We start from the raw sequence: 19,768 nt of genomic DNA, 5'->3' as shown, positions 1-19,768 counted from the left end.
GTTTAAATGCATATTCTTAAGTGAAAGAAGTCAGTCTCCAAAGGCTCCCTACTGTATGATTCTGGAAACTATGTGACATTCTGGAAAAGGCAAAACTATGCAAACAGTAAAAATATAAGTGGTTGCCAGGAGCCGGGGCGGTGGGAAGGAATGAATTAGCGGAGCACAGAAGATTTTTAGGGCAATGAAGCTAGTCTGCAAGATACCATAATGGTTGTCCAAACCCTATGGTTTTTGGGTGATAATGATGTGTCAGTATAGGTTCGAGGATTATAACAAACGTGCCACTTTGGTGACGGATGATAATGGGGGGAGGTGAGGGCCGGGGTGGGGGGTGTGGAAACTGTGTACTTCCTGCTCAATTTTGCTGCGAACCTGAAATTGCTCTTAAAAATAAAATCTACTTAAAAGGGAAAAAAAAAGAAAATAAAAAATTAAAATATAGTCTGTGGTGTGCTGGTAAACGTTTAACAACTGGTTCTCCGGGAAAGGGGGCCCTTAATGTATAGTGTTTACTAATTTCTGGGGTATAGATACTTCCCACAGCCAACTTCTAGGTACAGTGTGACATCAGTGAAGGCAAAATTGTGCAGAGGCACACCAGTACACAGTATTTCCACTGTCCAGATGGTACATAAAGAAATCATCCTAGGAACATAAATAATAGTAAAATGAAAATTACTAGCAAGAGGTGAGTTTTGAGTATATATTGCCTCTGTTTTAAATATAATTTTTGTCATTGTAAGTTTATATCATTTAACTTTTGATAGCATGTGTATTTGACAACCAACTTCCAAAATTCTGGAAATTTAACAATTGGTTCTCATGAGCCAGTATCAGCTGGTGTTAGAAAAATGATTTGTAGCTTGTGTAAGAGAGGCGGTCTCAGTTTTGCCTATTTCGTCCCATCCTCATTCACGGGCGGGCATATTTTGTTGGAGTTGGCATCCCGGCGGACAGCTCATTTTGGATATGGAAACCAGGTACTGTGATGGTGATGGTCAGGTCTGTCGCAGGATTAGCAGTTCACCCAGAACTGCTGCCCTTGGAGGCAAGTCCCCAGATCCTGCTAATCTTGTCATCAGGGTTCAGATCCTGCAACCTGAAGCTATGCGTGATCCAACAACATTACCAGTCTGAGCGCTGGGGGCCTTTCCAAAGTGAGTTGTTACTCTCAAAAGTGTGCTCAGAGGGCTGAAGAGTCCTGCCAGAGAAAACTCAGGCCTGCAGCTTTCATGCCAACTTTCAGGGAAAGAGTGATGGGTTCCCCAAAACAGAGGTCCCAAGGGACAGGGAGGATGGGCTGAGTAAGGTGGGAGGGATGGAGGCGGCAAGGTGGGGTCCTCAGCGCTAGCTGCTCACTGCAGTCACTGGGGGGTGGGGAGGGGCGGAGCTTTTCAACATAAAATGCTAAGCCCCACCCCTCCAACCTGTCTGACTCAACAGGTTTTGGGTGGAGCCTGGACATGGCAATCACTGACCGCTCTCCAGGTCCCGCTGTTGTGCAGTCAGGGTTGAGAACCACTCACGGACAATGACATGACTCGGGGTTATTATACCAGTCTAGAGTCAAGTCCCAGCCACTTCCCCAAAGTCAGTCAAAATGAGTTTCTTTGTCTGAAAAATGGAGATCTACCTCCAGGGATGTCATAGGCAGTAACTCACATCACCAAGCACAGGGCCCGGTCCAAGGAGAGAGAATAGGAAACGGTGATGGATCCTGAGAACACGAGTGGAGCGATTCCTGTGTGCAGGGCACCAAGCTAAGTGCACCACCTTGGGAAATAAGCACTATCATTTACTCCTCTTTTACAGATGAAGAGCCGAGGCTCAGGAAGAAGGAGGGCTTGCCCAAGGTCATCCAGCAAGCTGCTGGCTGAGTCAGGATTCAGACCAAAGCTGGCAGGCTTATTACTCAGGACACAAATGCTTTGGGAGCTCAGAGAAGAGTCAGGGGTGGAGATGGCAGGAAAGCTTGAAAGAGGAGGGCTTTGGAGAGGAGATGGGAGCATGTCAGGGGCACTGGAGTGTCTCCTTGTGCCACAGGACCAGCACTGCTATGCCATGGGCCTCTTGAAAACCAACAATATGGAGTAATCCAGGCCTCATGCACACTTCACCTCTTTCCTCTGAGACCCTCCTTAGTCTGCGGGAATTCTCAGCAGAGTAGGCCCTTTCCATTCCATCCTATGAATGAGAAGGGAGGGATGCTAGGCTCAAAGTCACACAGGCTGTGAGGTGATGTGGAATGAACTAGTGAACAATGGGCTCCTACTCATCCTGCAAGACCCCACTTGAAAAGCCCTCCACTGATGCTCAGAACCCCTTGTGCAAATGTCGGCTTCAGCTTCCTCACACTGGCTTCTGGGCCTGGTCCTCTGTCTCAAGTCCTACTAGGCTGTGAACTCCCAGGTGCCTCTTTGGATGCAGTGTAATTGAACAGAAGTAGCAAGGGGCTCAGAAATGTGAACCCCAGGAGCCCTCCTGGCCTTTCTCCTTCAGAATCAAATAGACCTTATCCTGACATTGATGATGCTTCCTGGAGAAAATGTGAGATCAATGTACTATTGCACATGTTTGGGGAGGGGAGAAGAAGCTACAGAGAGAGGGGCAGACATTGAGGTGGGCAGCTCGTGGTCAGTGCCCACACCATGGAGCCTGGGTCCAGGGTGGAGTCTTCAGACAACCCCCTTTCACGTCATGGAGCCCTTCCCGGTCTTCAAAGCCTTTCTCATCCACCTTCAGTGACGGTGCAAGGGGGATGCTGTCATTAACTTGCTTTACAGAAGGGGAGACAGGCTCAGAGAGTTGATCCTGCCTAGCTGGGATCTGAGCTAGAGTCTATCTTCTCTTACTTCCTGGGCCATGCTATCTTTCTGTTCCCCAAATCTCAAGTGGATCTAATAAGAGTGCCCATCCCCAGTGGTTTCTTATTGTGACTGCATGGACTCAGGTAAAGCGACCACAACGGGCTGCGAGCCAGGCTGCTGATTCTGTGACCTTGGCAAGTCATTCTGCTGCTCTGCACCTCTGTCTCCCAGTCTGCATAGCACATCACTCACAGATGGTTGTGAGGATTCCATGGGATGATGCCTAGGTGGTCAAGATACAGGACACACAAGTGTCGCCGTGGCTGACAAGCATGAGTTCGGGCCTCTGTAAGCCTCGCCTCTCCAGAGGGGGTGGGCTGGACAGCCAAGCTCCCAGCCAAGCCAGGGGCCCATCTCTGTCCCTTCTCTACTATGAAGCATCCCTGAATGCCAAATGCAGTCTCGCAGGTTCCCAGGACTGAAGAAGCAAGCTTCCCCACCCCCCACCAACTCCCCATCATATTCCCCATCCCCCTCCGCAGGGGGCTGCACCGCAGGGGGCTGTCCGTCAGCCTGCACCAATCAAATACGGAGAACAGCCTGTAGCAGGCTGGGTGCATTTGCTTAATTCTCCCCTAACCCGGGCCTGGCCCCACCTGGGTGCCTCTGATTTCATTAGCATTCGGCTCAGCCCCCCATCACCCCCACCAAAGCCCCCTACTCAAAAAATCAGGATAGGGAAGTTTTTTTCAGAGAGGAGGGGAGGGGGCCCAGGGCGGAGGAGGGGCAGCTGATTGGAGGCTCCTGATGAGCAGGGACCTCTTTCTGAGCTGGCCCTGGCATCGAGGGAGCAAACGTGAGGGTCTCAGATGCCCCCCAGCACTTGCACGGCCCTGACAGTGAGCACCTCCTTACAGTTGGCACCATTAGTGCCTCACTCTCCTCACTCTGGTCCTGACCCAGAGAAAAGCCAACAAGCGAGACCAGAGTCTAGATCCCAGACTTAGGATCTGCCCCCGCCTCCTCTGGCCTGAACGGTTCCCCTGCCCCACCACAAACACCCCACCAGCCACGTGCTGTTACCTCCTGCCTTTGTATATGCTGCCCCTCTTGCAATACGCTTCCCACCTTGTCATGAAGCCCAACCTAGTCTTCACCTTAGGCACCACTTCCCAGAGGAACTCTTCCCTCACAGCCCCAGAAAGGTTTGGGGGCCCACCTACCTCCCCAGCCACTTCACTCCCACTAATTAGACTCCCTTGGGCTGCACCAGTCTGTTTCTCTCTGTCCCTCTCCGGGGTTCTCTGTGTTGATAGTGGTGCCTGGCACAAGGCAGGTGCTCAAGTAAAAGCTGGATGAATGAACGAACGACTCACAGCTCAGCTCCGTTTAGCCTTGAGACCCACAATGCCTAAGGCGCAGGAGATTTTCAAAGGCTGATCTTTGGGAAGCCTGAAATACAGTTTTTTATTGGCTCCAAAATAATTTGTAATTAACAAATGGTTAGCAACATGTTGACCAGACATGATGGCATGTCAACTGGACATCCAAAGTCCCCCACACTCCTGGCTGTGGATAAAGTGTATTTGTCATGGAGTGTTTGATGTCATGGGAGGGGAACACTGCTACTTAAGGGGGCCCAGCAAAACTCTAAGTGGATTAGGTGGGATAATACATGTGAAGCGCATGAAGCAGGGCTAGTGCTCTTCAGGGAACTCTTCCTTGTAAATGTGAGCTCTGTTATGTTCAGGAACAACGCTTTGGAGGGCAGCCTCCCTCCATTCCTGGGCCAAGGGGTTCCGGTGAAGCGCCACCCTACACAGTCTAGCTCTGGCCAGTTAGCACGCAGCTCCTCTGCGGCCAGGGTGATTGATTCAGAGGTGGACAGGGACCCAGTGTAGCACAGCAAGATTCTGGGAGACAAATTCTGGCTGCTCCATTGTTTAAGTCCTGGATTGAGTCGTGCCTGAAGTCCCACTCTGGATTTTTTCAGTTTTGCACATTAGCTTAGCTTTGCTTAAGCCACTTGGGGCTGGTTTTCTATCCATTGTAGGTGACAGTCCCGACTAGCACAGTGCCCAAGCCCCACCTATACCTAGACCCTGGCAGAACTAGTGTGCCCCCAGCGAGGGAAACCCCCACCCCCAAGTCGCGGTGAGTACAGCCCCAGAGGACTTGTGAACCCATCTTTGGAATCCTGTCTTCTGCTCCCAATCCCACCCCTGCCACATGGGCTGGTCGTGGGTCCCTCTCCCAACTAATTTGGAATGTGATCTTTGCAGCCTGTTCAGAGGAGCTCCCATTAGCCACAGCGTTGTGCCGTGGGGAGAGAAGGGATGGGAGGGCCTGGGGTCTGATCCCACCTCTGCCAGGTGCCGGCTGTGCAGCCTTGGCATGGCGACACCTGTCTCTGAGCCCCAGAGGCCCCTATGCTTCTGAACTTGCTGAAATTTACCGGCACTGCAACTAATTACCTGTCTGAGTCATTATCAGTTAATTGCCTGTCTCCTGTTGTCTGGGAGCTCTTAAGGGGTGATGGGCGGATGTCAGCCTAGTGCCCACACATAGTAGGGGCTCAAGAAATACATGCTGAGTGGAGGAGCCTGCTTCTCATGTGTAAAATGAAAATTTCGATAGCCTTCTTTAAAGACGGAGGACACCCTGGGCTTAACAGGGCCTCTTCAAGGAGATGATGTGCTACTGTTATGACAGGGCTCCCAGCAAGGGCTCCCTGTGGACAGTGACTTCAACCAAAGAAGTGACATTTATCATGGCGTGGCAGGCACTGGCATAGCCCGGGGAGCAGGGGGAGATGGATGCAATGATCTGAGGACGACAGAGCTAGGAGCCCCTCCCCTGGGCTGTTTCTGACCCTGCTCTAGGCGCCCAGGCTTTTCTTTGTCTGCTGTGCCCAAGACTGGGCAGTGCTGAAGACATCCGAGCAGTGCCCCAGGATGGACAGCCCCTGCTGAGAGAGGGGTGGAGACACTGCCTGTTCCCTCTCCCCTCTATCTCGCCCTGAACATGGCAACAGACAAGGGAAATAAACAAGCCCCACTCACACTGCCTGCCCTGGGGTGGAGCTGGGGGTGGAGGGAGAGCTGTTGCCTTAATATGGAGCTAGTTTGGGTTGGGACAGTTCCCGTCCTCATGCTGGGGAGATGAGGGACCTTGGGGACCAGCAGTTGCCAGGGGTGTGGCTGGGTCCTCCGCCCTCCCTCAGGGACCCGCATGTGAGTTGCTAATAATAACAATGGCAGTAATGATAACCACAGCAGCAGCAGCGGGCCACGTGCCAGTTCTACGGGAAGTGCTTCCTATCTTTTCACCTCACCATTCAATTGCCTTGTCCCCACTTTGCGGATGAAGAAACTGAGGCTCGGGAAGGGGAAGCCCCTGGGCCCAGGGAGCCAAGTGGGGTCAGTCTGACTTGCTGGCCTCACTCTGGCCCTCCTCTCCCTGGGGCCCCTCAGACACATTAGGAGGCTGCTAGGCTCCCACCCTTGGCTACCAGCTCCCTGGAGATGCTGCCCTCCTGCTACCTCTTCCTCCTCAGGGAACTGCCAGGACCCATGAAAAGGTGGGGAGAGGAAAATCTGCAGTGCAGAGGGCAGCCCCACTCTCCCAACCTCTGCTGTTGTTCCGGTTTGAAGAAAGCAGCCAACATTCACCAAGATCCCCACAGAGCTCTCCAGAACCCCACTGCTCTTCTGTGGGGGCTCTGGTCTGGGCCCTGGGTGCCAAAGGGGACACACCCCGCCCTTGGCCTCTTTGGAATGGGGCTCGCCTGGCTTGTCTCCCTCCTCCCTGACCAGGCTCCATCCCACGCTGTCTGCCCTGTCCAAAGACCCACTATTCACTTAGATTTCCATCTGGTTTTGGTTTTAGGGGGTGGAGGAAGGGGAGGGTTTAGGGAGAAGCTGAGAGCTGGCACCCGATGGAGGTTAACCCAATGTGCTCGTGCCCCAAGCTCTGTGTATTTCCCCCTGCCATCCGCCTCCACCAACCCTAGGGCTGCCTGAGCATCATGGAACCTGCTTCTGATGGGCGGTTGGAGACTGGAGTCTTGGGCAGAGAAAGGAGCCAGCATCAAGATCAACTTTCCCAAGAGTGCAAACACTGTGTCTAAACCAGCTTTGCTGAAGCCAGAGATCAGTTGAGTGCGTGCGTGCGTGCGTGCGTGTGTGTGTGTGTGTGTGTTCTAGACACGTGTGAGAACCCATCTGTAATCCCTCAGGGAGCATATCTGAATATCTCAGCCTTCCTCCCCAAGCCATCTTATCCACAGACCTTCTAGAAGTTGCAATTAATCTCTAATTGAATTTTTAACCTCAAATGCTACATTATAAAAATAGCTGCATTGTGTTTTATAGACACATTTGTCAGGAAATTATACATGGTTATTATATCTTACGCTGTGGAAAATAAAGCAAGTTGCTCATTCCTCATGAGAGCAGCGGTCAGTTCCAGCCAGGCTGGGGCTGCAGCAAATCCACACCATCCTTCCAGAGAGGGGACCCCAGGTCACCAGGCAGGGCTGGCAGGGGCAGCGGGGTCTTGGTACTGTGTGTGCGTGGGTAACCTGTCTCCTTTTTGGAGACATAGTTAGGAACCAGCAAAGGCCACTGGGTTCAGATCCTGGGACCCACAACTCTGTTTCTAATCTCAGTTCCTCTTCCTGTGGAGCCTTGGGAAACTTTTCCCTCCTTGGTTTTTCTATCTGTGAAGGGGGCTTGACAGTCCTAAACTGTGCATCTTCCTTCTCTTCCCAAATGGCAGGGAGAGTGAAAGAGAACACATATTGGTGTTTACTGCGCACCTATGGGGGTCCAGGTGGACACAGAGCCAAGCCCCACCTGCTTGATGCCATCAAATCCTCTGAGCAACCCAAGCTCCAAGTACTAGATTTGCACCCATTTTGCAGATGAGGAATTTGAGGCTCTTAGAAATGAAGCACTTTCCCAAATCACCCAGTAAGTAGGGGTGAGGTTGGGGCCAGCATCCCACAGCTACGTTGGGACCCTACCAGAAGTGTGTCCTGCCCTGGAGAAGGCAGGTGACCCGCTGGGACTCCCTGGGGCTGGCTCGCTATTTCTATGCCTGTGTCACCATCAAGCTGTATGGGAACAGTGGGGGTTGTCCCTGTCCCAGGATCCTGGCCTGCCTGCCTGGGTCGAGGAACAGCTCTGGTTTCTGTCCAGCAACCCTCTGCCCTGGCGTTATCACATCTCTTACCCATCCCTTTCTAAACAAGCCGGGAGAGACTGGATGAGGTCAGAGCGAGCACAGCCCAAGGGCTGCAGGCCAGTAGGGGTGGGGAACATGCCGAGGACAAGGACCTTAGGCCTGCAGCTCTCATGTCCTCAAACCATAACCCATCTTTCTGGGCCTCAGCTTCCTCATCTGGAAAATGGGGTCATAAGACAGCCTACAATATCTGGGAGGAATTCATGAGATGATCTACATGAAGAATTTAGCACATAGTAGGTGCACAATAAATGGTCCTCACTGTTGGGATCTTGGTGACGATGACAATGATGAAGATGAACACACTCAAAAGCCACCCAGTCATCCAGCCCCCGATTCAGCCACAAGCACCCCAAACTCCCTCTACTCCCCCCGGGAGATGGGATTTGCAGTTGAACAGCCTGGGCCGACCTTCCCTGTCTTGCTAATGCATCTGCTAAGGAAATTTCCATCTCTGAGCTGTACACCTACGGCACGAAGTCCTAGTGTTGGGGCCGTGATTTGGATGCAGCTACCCGACAGATGGCCGATTGGTGAGCTTGAAGCTGGGCACAGGGACCCGCCTGGCCTCTGGTTCTACATGGCTCCTGGACCCTCCCCTCCCTGACTCACGATCTCAGATCTCACAGCAGCTGGGCGGGGGCAGCTGAGCAGTTGGGGCTTGTGATCAGCTCCTTTGGAGACAGGGCACCCCGGGAGGCTCTGGGCAGCCAGGACACAAGTGCTGTTCCCAAGTTAACCATTTACTTCCCACATGACAGGGAACGCCCGTTCAGCAAGAGTGCTACTGGGAAGGGCCTGGGCGCACTGGACACTCCAAATGCTCACAGATGCACAGAAAGCATTCCTGCCGCTCTTAACACATAAATTGCACATCTTGAAGCAGGCTTTGCTCATTGGCCCTCTCCACCAAGCTCCCTCCCACCCCGTCTGCTCCTGGAACAATAAATCTCTTTCTCATCTCTGAGCCTCTGTATCTGCTGTTCCCTCCACCTGGAGTACCCTTCCCAACCTCTTTTTTCTGGCTAACTTCACCCATCCATTAGGTCCCTTCCTATAGGAAGCCTTCCCTGAACCTCCAGTCCTCCCCTTATCTGTTCTCATAGCAGCGGGGACATCTCCTTCGTAGCAGGGCCCACATCTCCCTTGTTTCCTGCTGGGACCCCAGGATCCAGCCCAGGGCTGGGCATGGAGCAGATGCTCAACAAATCTTTGTGGGAGAAAAGATGGAGGGACGTGTTCATGGGACGCCTTTCCCATGCCCCTCCTCGGAGCTCTGCTCTGCTCCTTCGAATCCGCTGCAACAGCAACAGTTTTCTTTAAACAACGACCCCCGCTTTCAGCTGCATTAGATCTTCGCCTTTTCTTTTTTCCTTCCCGGTGAAACCAGAGTAGTTCGTTTTTACTTCTTGTCTCCAGCAATTTCCCGCTTCGAGCCCTGACACTCTCCTCACCCGGGGGTGTAGTGGCCGGGCAGCCGGCTCTGCAGGAGAGGCTGGCCTTCCAATTAGAACACGATGTCTCTCGGAAACACGAGATTCCCAAAGGCTGGGGTACCTCCCTAGCCCCAGTTCCCCGATCACAGCACAGCTCTGAGCCCTCCTGCCTGATAGCTACAGACCAGGCTCTGCAAAATGGTGTCCCTGGAAAAGCGGGGCCTTCCCCGGGCACTGCAGCGGTCTTGGGTGAAAAACGAGGAGATGGGAGGAGGCACAGTCCCTCCCTGGAAGGGCCTAGGCCACTTCCCCAATAGGACCCTGCAGCCTCTTGGCCATCTGGGGGCCCAGCATGAGTGGCCAGCGTGGTATCTGAGCTCAGGGGATGATCGCGTATTTCCTGAGTGACCCTGGGCGAGTCACTCAGCCTTTCTGAGCCTCAGTTTCCACACCTGTAAGATGGGGATAATGCTTCACCTCCCTCATAAGGCTGCTGAGAGAACTCAGGGTGAGGCTGCATGTGAAGGGCTGAGCTTGGAGCCAGGCAGACATGAACAGCTGGACGTCGGGGAGCAATGCTGTCTCCATGCTCCGCTCCCCAGTTAGGGACCAGGTCTCGTCTGTCCACTGGGGTTTCCCTGGCACGATGCCTCCGCAACACGCACGTGCCGAATGAATGAATGAATGAGCGAATGAATGAATCCAATCCAGTGTTCTTGGAACCAAAAAGCAAGGCACCTCTTGGAGGAGGACAGGGAGGCATGAAGTTTTGCATACAGTCTCTCAGAGGAAGGCAGAAAGGCCTGTTTTCTGTAGCTTCATCATGAAGGAAAAGGGGAACAAAGTGTCCATTTGTCTTTTCTCCCACTTCTCGGATGTTTTCCTGGACTTTCCTCCCTAGTCTGGGATGCGGCCCTTCCTCCTCCCAGTTTGTGCTGTGGGGACAAGTGCTTCAGGTCCTGGGACCCTCTGGCTTTGTAGCCCAAGGGGTTAGTGGCAGCAGAGGGGTGAGTCTGAGGGGCGCCTGGCCTCAGTGAGGGCCAACCTGCTCTCTCTCAGAGATGAGTTCATCCTCTGCCGTCAGCTACAGACTTGAGGTTCTTTGAGGGCAGGGGCCGTGGCAGATCCATTTCTGAATGTCCGCCTCACTCAGCACAACATTCATTCTTCACTCCGTGCTTCATGGGGTCATGAAAATGGTGTAGACCCTGAGGCTCCAAATTTCGCTCCCCTTCAGCACTGTGGAACCTTGGGCAAGTCACGTAACCTTGTGGAGCCTCAGTTTCCCCGACTGTAATCATTATAGCAGATGCCCTTTCTGGACACGTCTCACATGTTCCACCGCTCTGTTCTCATCACTCCCCTAAATCCTTACAACCGCCCTGCAAGGAGGCACGACTCTTCTCATATGACAAACGAGGTGCTTAGAGAGAAGAAACTCGCCAAGGTCATATGGCTGGTCAAGGGGTCAAGCCCCTGCCTGGAGTGGGGGGCTGTGATGCCCTGAGCAGGGGCACTGTCCCCATGCAAACAGACCCTCAGATGACTGGTTCTCATCTATAAGAAGAGAGGGCTGAAGACTGAGTCGAGGAGGGAGAGGCGGAGAAGGAGGCCCCAGGTCCCACAGGGTGCGGGGGGAGGCCCAGGAGATGGGGGACGGTGCCAGGCCCTCACCCACCTGGGGTGGGGGCAGCCAGAACCTGAGCGCCGGACGGCTGGGCTGCCCACTGGCTGGACCGGCCGCCCGCGGCACCATCTTGAGAGCATTAGGGGCTGCTGTTCACAGATGTTTTCTGTTACGTGTTATTTGTTAGTCTAATGAAAGGAGGTGCACTGGCTTTCAAGACCTCGGCGTTCTGCGGGGGTTTTATATGGGAGGCCCGCACGGAGCTCTGGCGGCGAGAGGAGGCCGCGAGGCCCCTGCCAGGCGCGCCCAGCGGCTCCTGCTTTGATTCCGAGGTTTGCAGCCATCCGCGTGGTAATTCCAGCTCTGGTTAAATGTCATTTTTAATAACGCCATCTCTGGCGTGTAAACGTCTGCGCCCACGGCAAGAGGGGTGGCCGGGAGGGCGAGGCCGGTGGTGGGGGAGGCCAGGCAGGGAGGCGGGATGGGGGGCCAGTGGACCAAACCTGGGGCGAGGCGGCCGCCCGCCTTGGGGTGTGGATGCTCTACCTCAGGAGACCCCCGCAAGGGGAGCCCGTAGTGCCGTGAGGGGCAGGGTGGGGGGGTGCGCCCGGAGGAGGGGGCAGGCAGGATGATGGGAGGGGCTTTTCCAGCAATGAGTGGTAGAAACCCCCAGCTCTGCAGCGAGGCTTCTAACCATCCCACCCCCCAACTTTGGCAGCTGGAGGGAATCAGAGTGCTTGAGAAGGAGAAACTCCCTGTGGCAGTTGCCCCCTTTATTCCAGCTCTTCGTTCAGGTGCCCTTGGACAGGTACTCAGTAGGTGTCCAATGAGTGCCGATGGATGGTCGACAGCGATTGGGCTTTCCTAGACGCAGCGATGTGGCTTCCATTGCAATCAGGTCTCTGGGGATGCTGGCGCTAGGGCTGGGCCTTGGAGCAGTCCCTTCCCCCCAGGATGGACTCTTCCAGGTGCTTCCAAACGACGCCAGCCTCAGGCTTCCTTGGTGGCGCCGCGCGGCCTCTCTATCCTCCCACAAGAGGACCACTTTCCACTCAGACAAAATGACAAGCACAACAGAGGGGCAGAGTTAGCACTGGAAGGAGCCTCTGAGTGCACAGCAGTGCTCACCCTTTAATTCACATAAAAATGGCTGGGGGCCCTGCTAAAGGCAGAGCCCCTTGGCCTCCTGCTCTATCTGCCCTGCACTCAGGACCTTCTCCAGAGACCACAATCCACCCAGCAGCCCCCGTCCATCTCTTGGGCCACCATGTCCCACCTTCTTGGCTTCTCTGTAACTCATCATCCCAGCTTCCTTCTAACGTCTCCACTGGCCCCCAAACTGGAAAGTCCCGGTTGTCCTTCCCAGGCAGAGGAAAGCAGAAAGGATCATGAAGAGGGACCAAAAATAATGTCTTCCAGAGCCTGCTTCATTTTTAGGATGCAATAAAAGATATCATGAGCGGTAAAGGGCCCCCCGTGGACAGCGTCCTGTCATCACAGTGGCCCCTCGGAGCCAGGCTGGGAGCAAGCAGCTTCCCAGATGTGGAGGGGACAGAGAGCAAGGAGGACTGACTGGCAGGGGCAGCGCGAGCATCTGGGTCATTTATTCAGTGACGTCCATTCCTAGGACATCTGGAGATTCCATGACTTCCAGGAGTCGACTCCCTCTGGGCGGGGAGCACCTTGAGACATAACCCCCCCCCCACCCCGGTCCCTAGGGGCTGCCGAACACCCTGTCTCCCTGTGTCTGCTCAGCAATGGGCGCCTGCTGAGATCACTTTCCCCAGCTCTGTCTAAACAGGAAGCTCCCACAGGGCTCTCCTACTCACCACCTCGCAAAAGACACTTAACCCCTGGCCCATTCAGGCGCAATCTGGCTGCTCGCTCATCTATACACCAGTCGCCTGCGGCCACCCTGACCATTAAAAGCCTGGCCCTGATCATCTGCAGGCTGTAGCCCTCACGAAGGAGTGTGAGGGTGGGTGTGGGTGTGGGTGCAAGTGTGTGTGTGAGTGAGTGGGTTTGTGGGTGGTGGAGGGTGACTGTGTGTTTGGGGGGTGGGGGTTGTATGTGCGTCTGTGTCTGAGCTGGGAAAGCCAGTCCACCATGTGCTTCCCAAATGCCAGCCCATGACTGAGTTTTCACCGACCTACCACAAAAGGTAGGGGCACTTTGCAAGTGTCTCTGTGAAGCTAAATTTAAAATTCATTTTGAGGACCATTTTTTACTCTGAGATTAAGGTGCTAAAAGGTTCTCTCTTAGATAAACAGATGTGAGCAATAAGATAGTAGTTGTTGTAAGTAAATGGCTTTTCTTGGCAACTTTAAAGCTGCCCAGTCTATGCCAGTTCCTCTAAGTGCCTGGAAATTTCACCAGGGTTTGAAATCTGAAAGTCTGTGTAGGTGGTAGGAGATCAAGGCCTCACACATAGTTGGTGCTCAGAAAATGACTGTTGAATGAGTAAGTGAATAAATGAATGAGTGAAAGAATGAGTGAGTGAATGAATGAATGAGTGAGTGAGTAAATGAATGAATGAATGAGTGAGTGGGTGAGTGAATGAATGAATGAGTGAGCGAGTGAGTGAATATGGGAGTTGGGGTTAGGCAGGGAAAGGGGGCCTGCCCTATTGATGTTCCTCAGAGTTAGGGACCCTCCACAGCTCTCCTATGTCCAGGACGCCATTCCAGATGTTTCTGGACAGGCGGGGTGGAGGGCCCCCACTCACTCTCACACCTCCCCAGGCCCTCCAAGCCAGGCTGTCCTCCCGCTGCCAGGCCTGACCCGTCTCCCCACACCTGTGACCCAGGCCAGGCTGCTGAAGATGTGGAGGAGACCCCCACCCCTGGCTGCCTCGTGGCCCCCTGAATGCAGCCCACACCAGCCTGGGAGTAGACATCCCTGGCCAGACCACCTAGCATTCTGGGGGCTCCAGGGATGGCTCCAGCCAGCGGCAGAGAGCAGAGGCTTCGGGACAGACCTGGGCTGGAATCCTATATTCCTTCTTGTCACCTTGGCAAGGGCTCATCTCCTCTGAGTCTCAGTTTCCCTCTCCATAAAATGAAGTTAATAAAAGGACCCACTTCCACAGTTGGTGGGAAGACAATGAGGGGTGAGGCATGTGTGGAGCCCTGGACAGTGAACAGTAAGTAACTGGTCATTGTCACCACATTCCCTCTGGGACAATCCCTTCAACTCCACTCCTTCGGCCTCTGATCCCAGGGCAGCACCTGGGTTGGCCGGGTTCCAACACTGATGCCCTATTTGTAGGATGTGTTCAGGGGAAGCAGTGCCCTCCTCAAATCACTTCCTAGGCTCACTTCTGCCTGGGGAGAGCCACTGCCTTTTGGGTCTAGGACACCAGGAAATTTTCCCCAGTTTGGCCTTGTCCAGTCTGACCTCACATCCCTGCCCAGGACAAACAACAGAAAACCCTTCCTTCCTGTCTCTATCCACATAGAAACCTAACACGGCACTGGGTCCATCCCAATAGCCCCACTCTGTGCCAACCCTGAAGGCCCATCTCCCCCTGCCTCCCTGCCCCCTTTCGATTCCCAAATAAACCTTACCTGAGTCTCCCCAACAACCAGATCGGGCTTCCCCTCCCAACTCCTCCAGCCCAAATACTGAGCTATGCAGGAGAAGCCTGGACTTGAGATCCAAAACCAGATCCCACCCCTCTCTTCCCAGCTGGGAGACCTTGGGCAGGCTGCTTTGCCTCTCTGGGCCTCCTCAAAATAGGCATGGGAATCACTAGTCCTGCCTGATTCACGGGGCTGCTGTGAGCATCTCCATGAGCTGAAATGGAGACCCTTCATTGAGCACCTACTACATGCCAGGTGTGGTCTCCCACCCCCATCAGGGCCCACCCTGTAAGAGACATCACTGGCCATCATACCCATTTCAAAGATGGCAACACTGAACCTCAAGGTGCTTTTTAGGCCTCAAGGGTGGTGTACCTGCGAGCATTATCGCTAATGCTCCAAAAATCACTTTTCCTGAGTCTTCTGGGAGGGAACAGTGACAGCTCCAGCCCACAGGGAAGGGCTCTCGTGGGGCTGCCAGCTGGCCCGAGGCCCCTGTGCCAGGCCCCCAAGCTCCACCCGGATGACCTATTAGATAGAGGAACAAGACCACTCTGGGACCATGGACAATGAATGAAAAAACAAGAGCCCTTCCTGATGACAGAAGACCAGAGCCACAGATCGCTGCCCCCCTCCCCCTGCTCCCCTCCCCTGGTGAACCCAGCAGTTCTCAAACTGAATTCCCCGGGCTCTCAGCTTCCAGGCCTGGTTCCTCAGTCTCTCACTCACGCCTCCTCTCTCCCTGTTCCTGGGCGTGTGCTGAGGGACACCCTCACCTGTCTGGCCCAGGCCCAGCCAGGACCCAGGTCTCAGACACTCCACCTTCCTGGGGAGATGGGCAATTTCTCAGCCTGGATCAACTCAGGAGGGGGGACAGAAGGAGCCTCACAAGCGTGTGTGCTGCCTCCACGGTTCAGGTGGGGACCCGAGGCCCAGAGAAGGGATGTGACATGGAGTCCCACATGGAGATGGCAGCAAAAGGCAGGGCCCCAATCTGGGTGTCCTGACCCCCCATCCAGGGCTCACTCACCGCAGATGCTCCGTCCCCCACCTCCGTCAAGGAAATGGATGGAGGGAGAGGCAGGGAGGGGAGGAGGGACGAGGGGAGGAAAGCAGGCTTGTCTTTCAAAGGCCTGGTTCTGAAGAAGTCCCTTTGTCTTTATCCCCCACCAGCCCTGCTCCTGTCTTGCAGGCCCTGAGGCTGCCACAGCCAGATTTCAGACCCAGTCAGAGGGAGGCCGGTTAAAAAGTCAGATATGGAAAACAGCGTAGCGGTTCTCAAAGAATTAAACAGAATTACCATACGACCCAGTGATTCCATACCTGGGGATACGCCCTGAAGAACTGAAAGCAGGGATCTGAGAGAGCTTTGCACACCCAGGATCACAGCAGTATTATTCACAACAGCCAAATGGCAGTAGCAGCCCAAGTGTCCCCGACGAATGAGCCGGTAAACGAAATGTGGCACATACACAGGACGGAATATTATTTGACCTTAAGAAGGAAGGAAATTCTACCACCTGCTACGACACAGATCAGTCTTGAGAACATTATGCTAAGTGAAATAAGCCAGACACAGAAAGGCAAATACGGTATGATTCCACAGATATGAGGTCCCTAGAACTGTCAGATTCATAGACAGAAGGTAGAATGGTGGGGGCCAGGGGCTGGGGAGGCAGGATGGGAGTTAGTGTTTAATGGGGACAAAGTTCCAGTGGGGGAAGATGAAGGAAGTCCTGGAGATGGATGGTGGGGATGGCTGCACGACAATGTGGATGTATTCAGCGCCCCGAATCTACACTTAACAATGGTGAAGACGGTAAATCATATATTAGGTGTATTCGACCCCAAGAAAAATCAAAACATTGAAGGCCAGTCTGCCTGTCTCTCAAACTACTCAGTGGCCCCTTCAGGCCCTCCACTCAGACACTCGGCCCTGCCCTCCCACCACTGGCAAAGCGGAGCGGGAGGTCCCCACCCAAACCTCCTGGCTTCTTGTCACCCGTCAACAGATGCGGCTCAGAGAACAGCTCCATGAGGGGAGCCCAAAACCCCTGCCCTGGGCTCCAGGCCACCCCGGCTCAGCCTGTACCCTCAAACTCCAAGTGTTCCACTGTCCTGAGTCTCTGGGAGGTGGACCATTCGGTCCTGGCGTTTTCCCGAAACGGGTCCCAGCCCCACGCAGGCCAGGCAGCCTCCCCGGGCTGGGGGCCTCACCCCTGCCTGGCTCCAGGGGTTTAGTTTATTTTCAGTGTGTCCGCATCCCTGTTTCCGCCCTGCCCACAGGAGGGAATGCTTTAAAGAAAATCTCAGTTATTAATGTGGTTTCTTTTGTTGTAAGTCATTGCAAAGGCAGCAAACGAGAGTTTATTTTCCTAACGTGCTTGGCATAGCTCGGCGCCCCAGCGCAGACCTCAGCGTTTGATTTGGGAGGAACCCGAGACCCCGGTTTGCTCTGAGTCACCGGTGAAGCCACAGCCTCCCTGGCCAGTTCTGGGGGGAGCCTGATCCGGGGAAATCATTGGCAAGAAGAGGCAATATCTACCGGTGACTTGCTGAAAACCAACGATTGAAAAATATATCTTAAAAATTTTGAGCCTGCTAACCTGGCAGGTAGAAAATATACCAATTTTCTAACTCATTAGTTTCCCCATTAACCTTTATTTTTCTAATGCGGGCACCCCGTTTCTCTTTGGTGTCAGTCGCTTCGTTTGGACCTGGAAACAGCTCCAGAAGCCAGAGGAAAATCTACTTGCCGGCATGTCCAAATCCTCAGTGAGGCACCAGGGCTCCCTGTGGGCCCAGGACTGGGGGACGAAGCCACAGCCCAGAGCCCACGCCTGCTGGCCCGGGGTCCAGGTTCCCCGCACCTGAGTTTGACTGCCCACTTCGGAAAGGGGTCCAGGGTTGCGGGCTGGGCTCACCAGGCTGAGGGGACGAAAGGGCCCTTCTCCCCCAGCTTTGGAGACTTCAGGACTTGGGAATCCAGCGGCTGTGGGAGGGGGCACGTGCCTGAAAGAGGAGGAGAAGGAGGAAGAACAGGAGGCCGGCCTCCCCTCCGTCCACCTTCTGTCTGCAGGCCCAGGCCCGGCGGGCAAGGGAAGAGCTCTCCCAGACCTGGCCCAGGGGGCTGCCGCGGAGCACCCCCACCCCTGCTCCCTCGCCGCCTGGCAGCGGGCACCCCTGGAATGCACCCAGTTGGCCTTGGGGAGCTGCTTGACTCGACATAAAACATTTGGATTTCATGGCCTAGTGATTTGTTTTCAGTCTGAGGAATGAGTATAGGGTTACCTCCTTTTAATTTTGCCAAGTAAGGACATTAAAATAAAACCATCTCCAGTTATAATCCCTATTTCATAAAAGAAAGGGTGTTTTAAGACCAAAAATGAGTAAGAAAGATATAATCCCAAACCAGAGAATCCTTCAAACTGGATTTTTTTTTTAGTTTCGTCAGGGAACTCTCTGTATTGTCCATGTTTGCTTCCATTTGCAGCGGCCTGGAGAAAATCTCCCTGAGGGCTGGGAGCCCAGGGCTGCATGTCCCCAGGGCTAAGCTGGGGGGCGGTTCCTTGAGCCAAGCTCTGACTCTGCATGTGGCCTCTTGTCCCCCACAGATGAGGGGAGAAGATGCCCTCCTCTGGGGGCAGACTGACTGCTGCCCTCAGGCCTGTCCCACCTGACCTCACACCCAGAGTGTCCTCTGTCTCCAGTGCCTGGGAATTCCCAGTGTGCAGAAGCCCCTCCTCAGGCAAAGGCCCCGGGCTCTCAGAGAGGGTGGCCTGGCCCCAGGGGGCTGCTGGGAGGCCTGTTACCCACCCAGGTACCTAGGGGCTGCCAGTGGCCCTGTCTAGACACTTGTGACCCCAGCTATTCTGGGGATCCCCAGAAAACCCCTCCATTTGGAGACCTATGCTGTGTCCCAGAGAAGCAAGGCCTTCCACTGTCTGTCCCCACCGCCAGGGGCCAGGGGCCAGGGCAGAAGCGGGCACTCACCCCCCGCCAGGACTTGAGTACAAAATGCCCAGCCTCCTTCCTTCTCTCCCCAACACTCCTCTACTCCTCTCTTCTCTTCTCCTTCCTTTTTTCTCTTCCTTCTTTGCTTCTTTGCTCCTCCTTCTCTCCCCAGTTTATCAGGGTAAGATCGGAGACCTCTCCTCCGCTCTGTGGGGAAGCCGGCTCCAAGCCAGGAGCTCTTCCCATGAGACCTGGGGTCCTCAAACAACTCAGGATGGCAGGACCCAGCCCGCACACCAGAAGGCACCCCCACTTTACCCCTGGCCCAAACCAAACACCTTCCTTCCACCTTTCTACCAGGGAAACCCCAACTCCCAGGAGTGGGTCTGACGGCTTTGTGATCACCCGGGCCGGTGAAGAGATGCCAGTCTGCTGTGGCTAGCAGGAGGTGGACGCCACTGAGGGGGGACCGGAGGACGCCGGATACAGCTGGCACCAGCTGGGCGCTCTCTAAGGTGCACTATGGAACGGGTTGTGTCAGGCATCCCTCACATACACACAGGCTCCTGGACAAGGTTTCAGAGGAGGCCGCCTGAGCCACCTCAGTTTTCCCTGCACGTCCTCTCATCTGAAAAGCATAGCATGCAGCCACCAGGGCTCCCCTGAGACCTGGAGGCTGGTGCAGGAAGTGGGGGTCCCCAGGGATGGTGGGAAGCCTGCTGGAGTCAGGTGGGTGACTGTTAAGGGACCCAGAGCCTCCAGCAGGCCAGCCTGCTCCCCAGAGCTAGGGGAGCGGGCAGTGGTCTCAGATGACCGCACCACCTCTTCAGGACGTGGGTGAGCTATGAGGCCGCAAGTCCTCCCCCTCCATGAAACTCTTCAGGGCTGAGATCTTTGCTTTATCCTCATCTTCTCCTGCTCTAGCCACACCCCCATTCTTACCAAGCACTGAGGACCCTGTGATCCTCGTGACTTTTTGAAAAAAGCCACTTGGGTGGGTTGTTTGTTTTTAAAGCCCCTTCCTGATGACCTTTAACCTCGGCAGGGGAAGGGAGGACTTACTGGCTCTTCAGGGCTGAGCCATTCCCCCTAGGAAGCTGCTAGTGGGGCAGA

General features: G+C 54.5%; 1 protein-coding gene across 1 annotated transcript in view; it reads right to left on the bottom strand.

Annotated features, from left to right (window-relative positions):
• The window catches only part of PRRX2 (paired related homeobox 2), a 42,704-nt gene that overhangs the window by 21,754 nt on the left and 1,182 nt on the right, over positions 1–19,768 (bottom strand). The window lies entirely within an intron of this gene.

The sequence above is a fragment of the Camelus ferus genome, chromosome 4, assembly GCF_009834535.1.
Source record: "Camelus ferus isolate YT-003-E chromosome 4, BCGSAC_Cfer_1.0, whole genome shotgun sequence".
In the NCBI taxonomy this organism is placed as follows: domain Eukaryota; kingdom Metazoa; phylum Chordata; class Mammalia; order Artiodactyla; family Camelidae; genus Camelus; species Camelus ferus.
The sequence above is the reverse complement of the archived record's forward strand: the minus strand, read 5'-3'. Positions and strand labels throughout refer to the sequence as shown.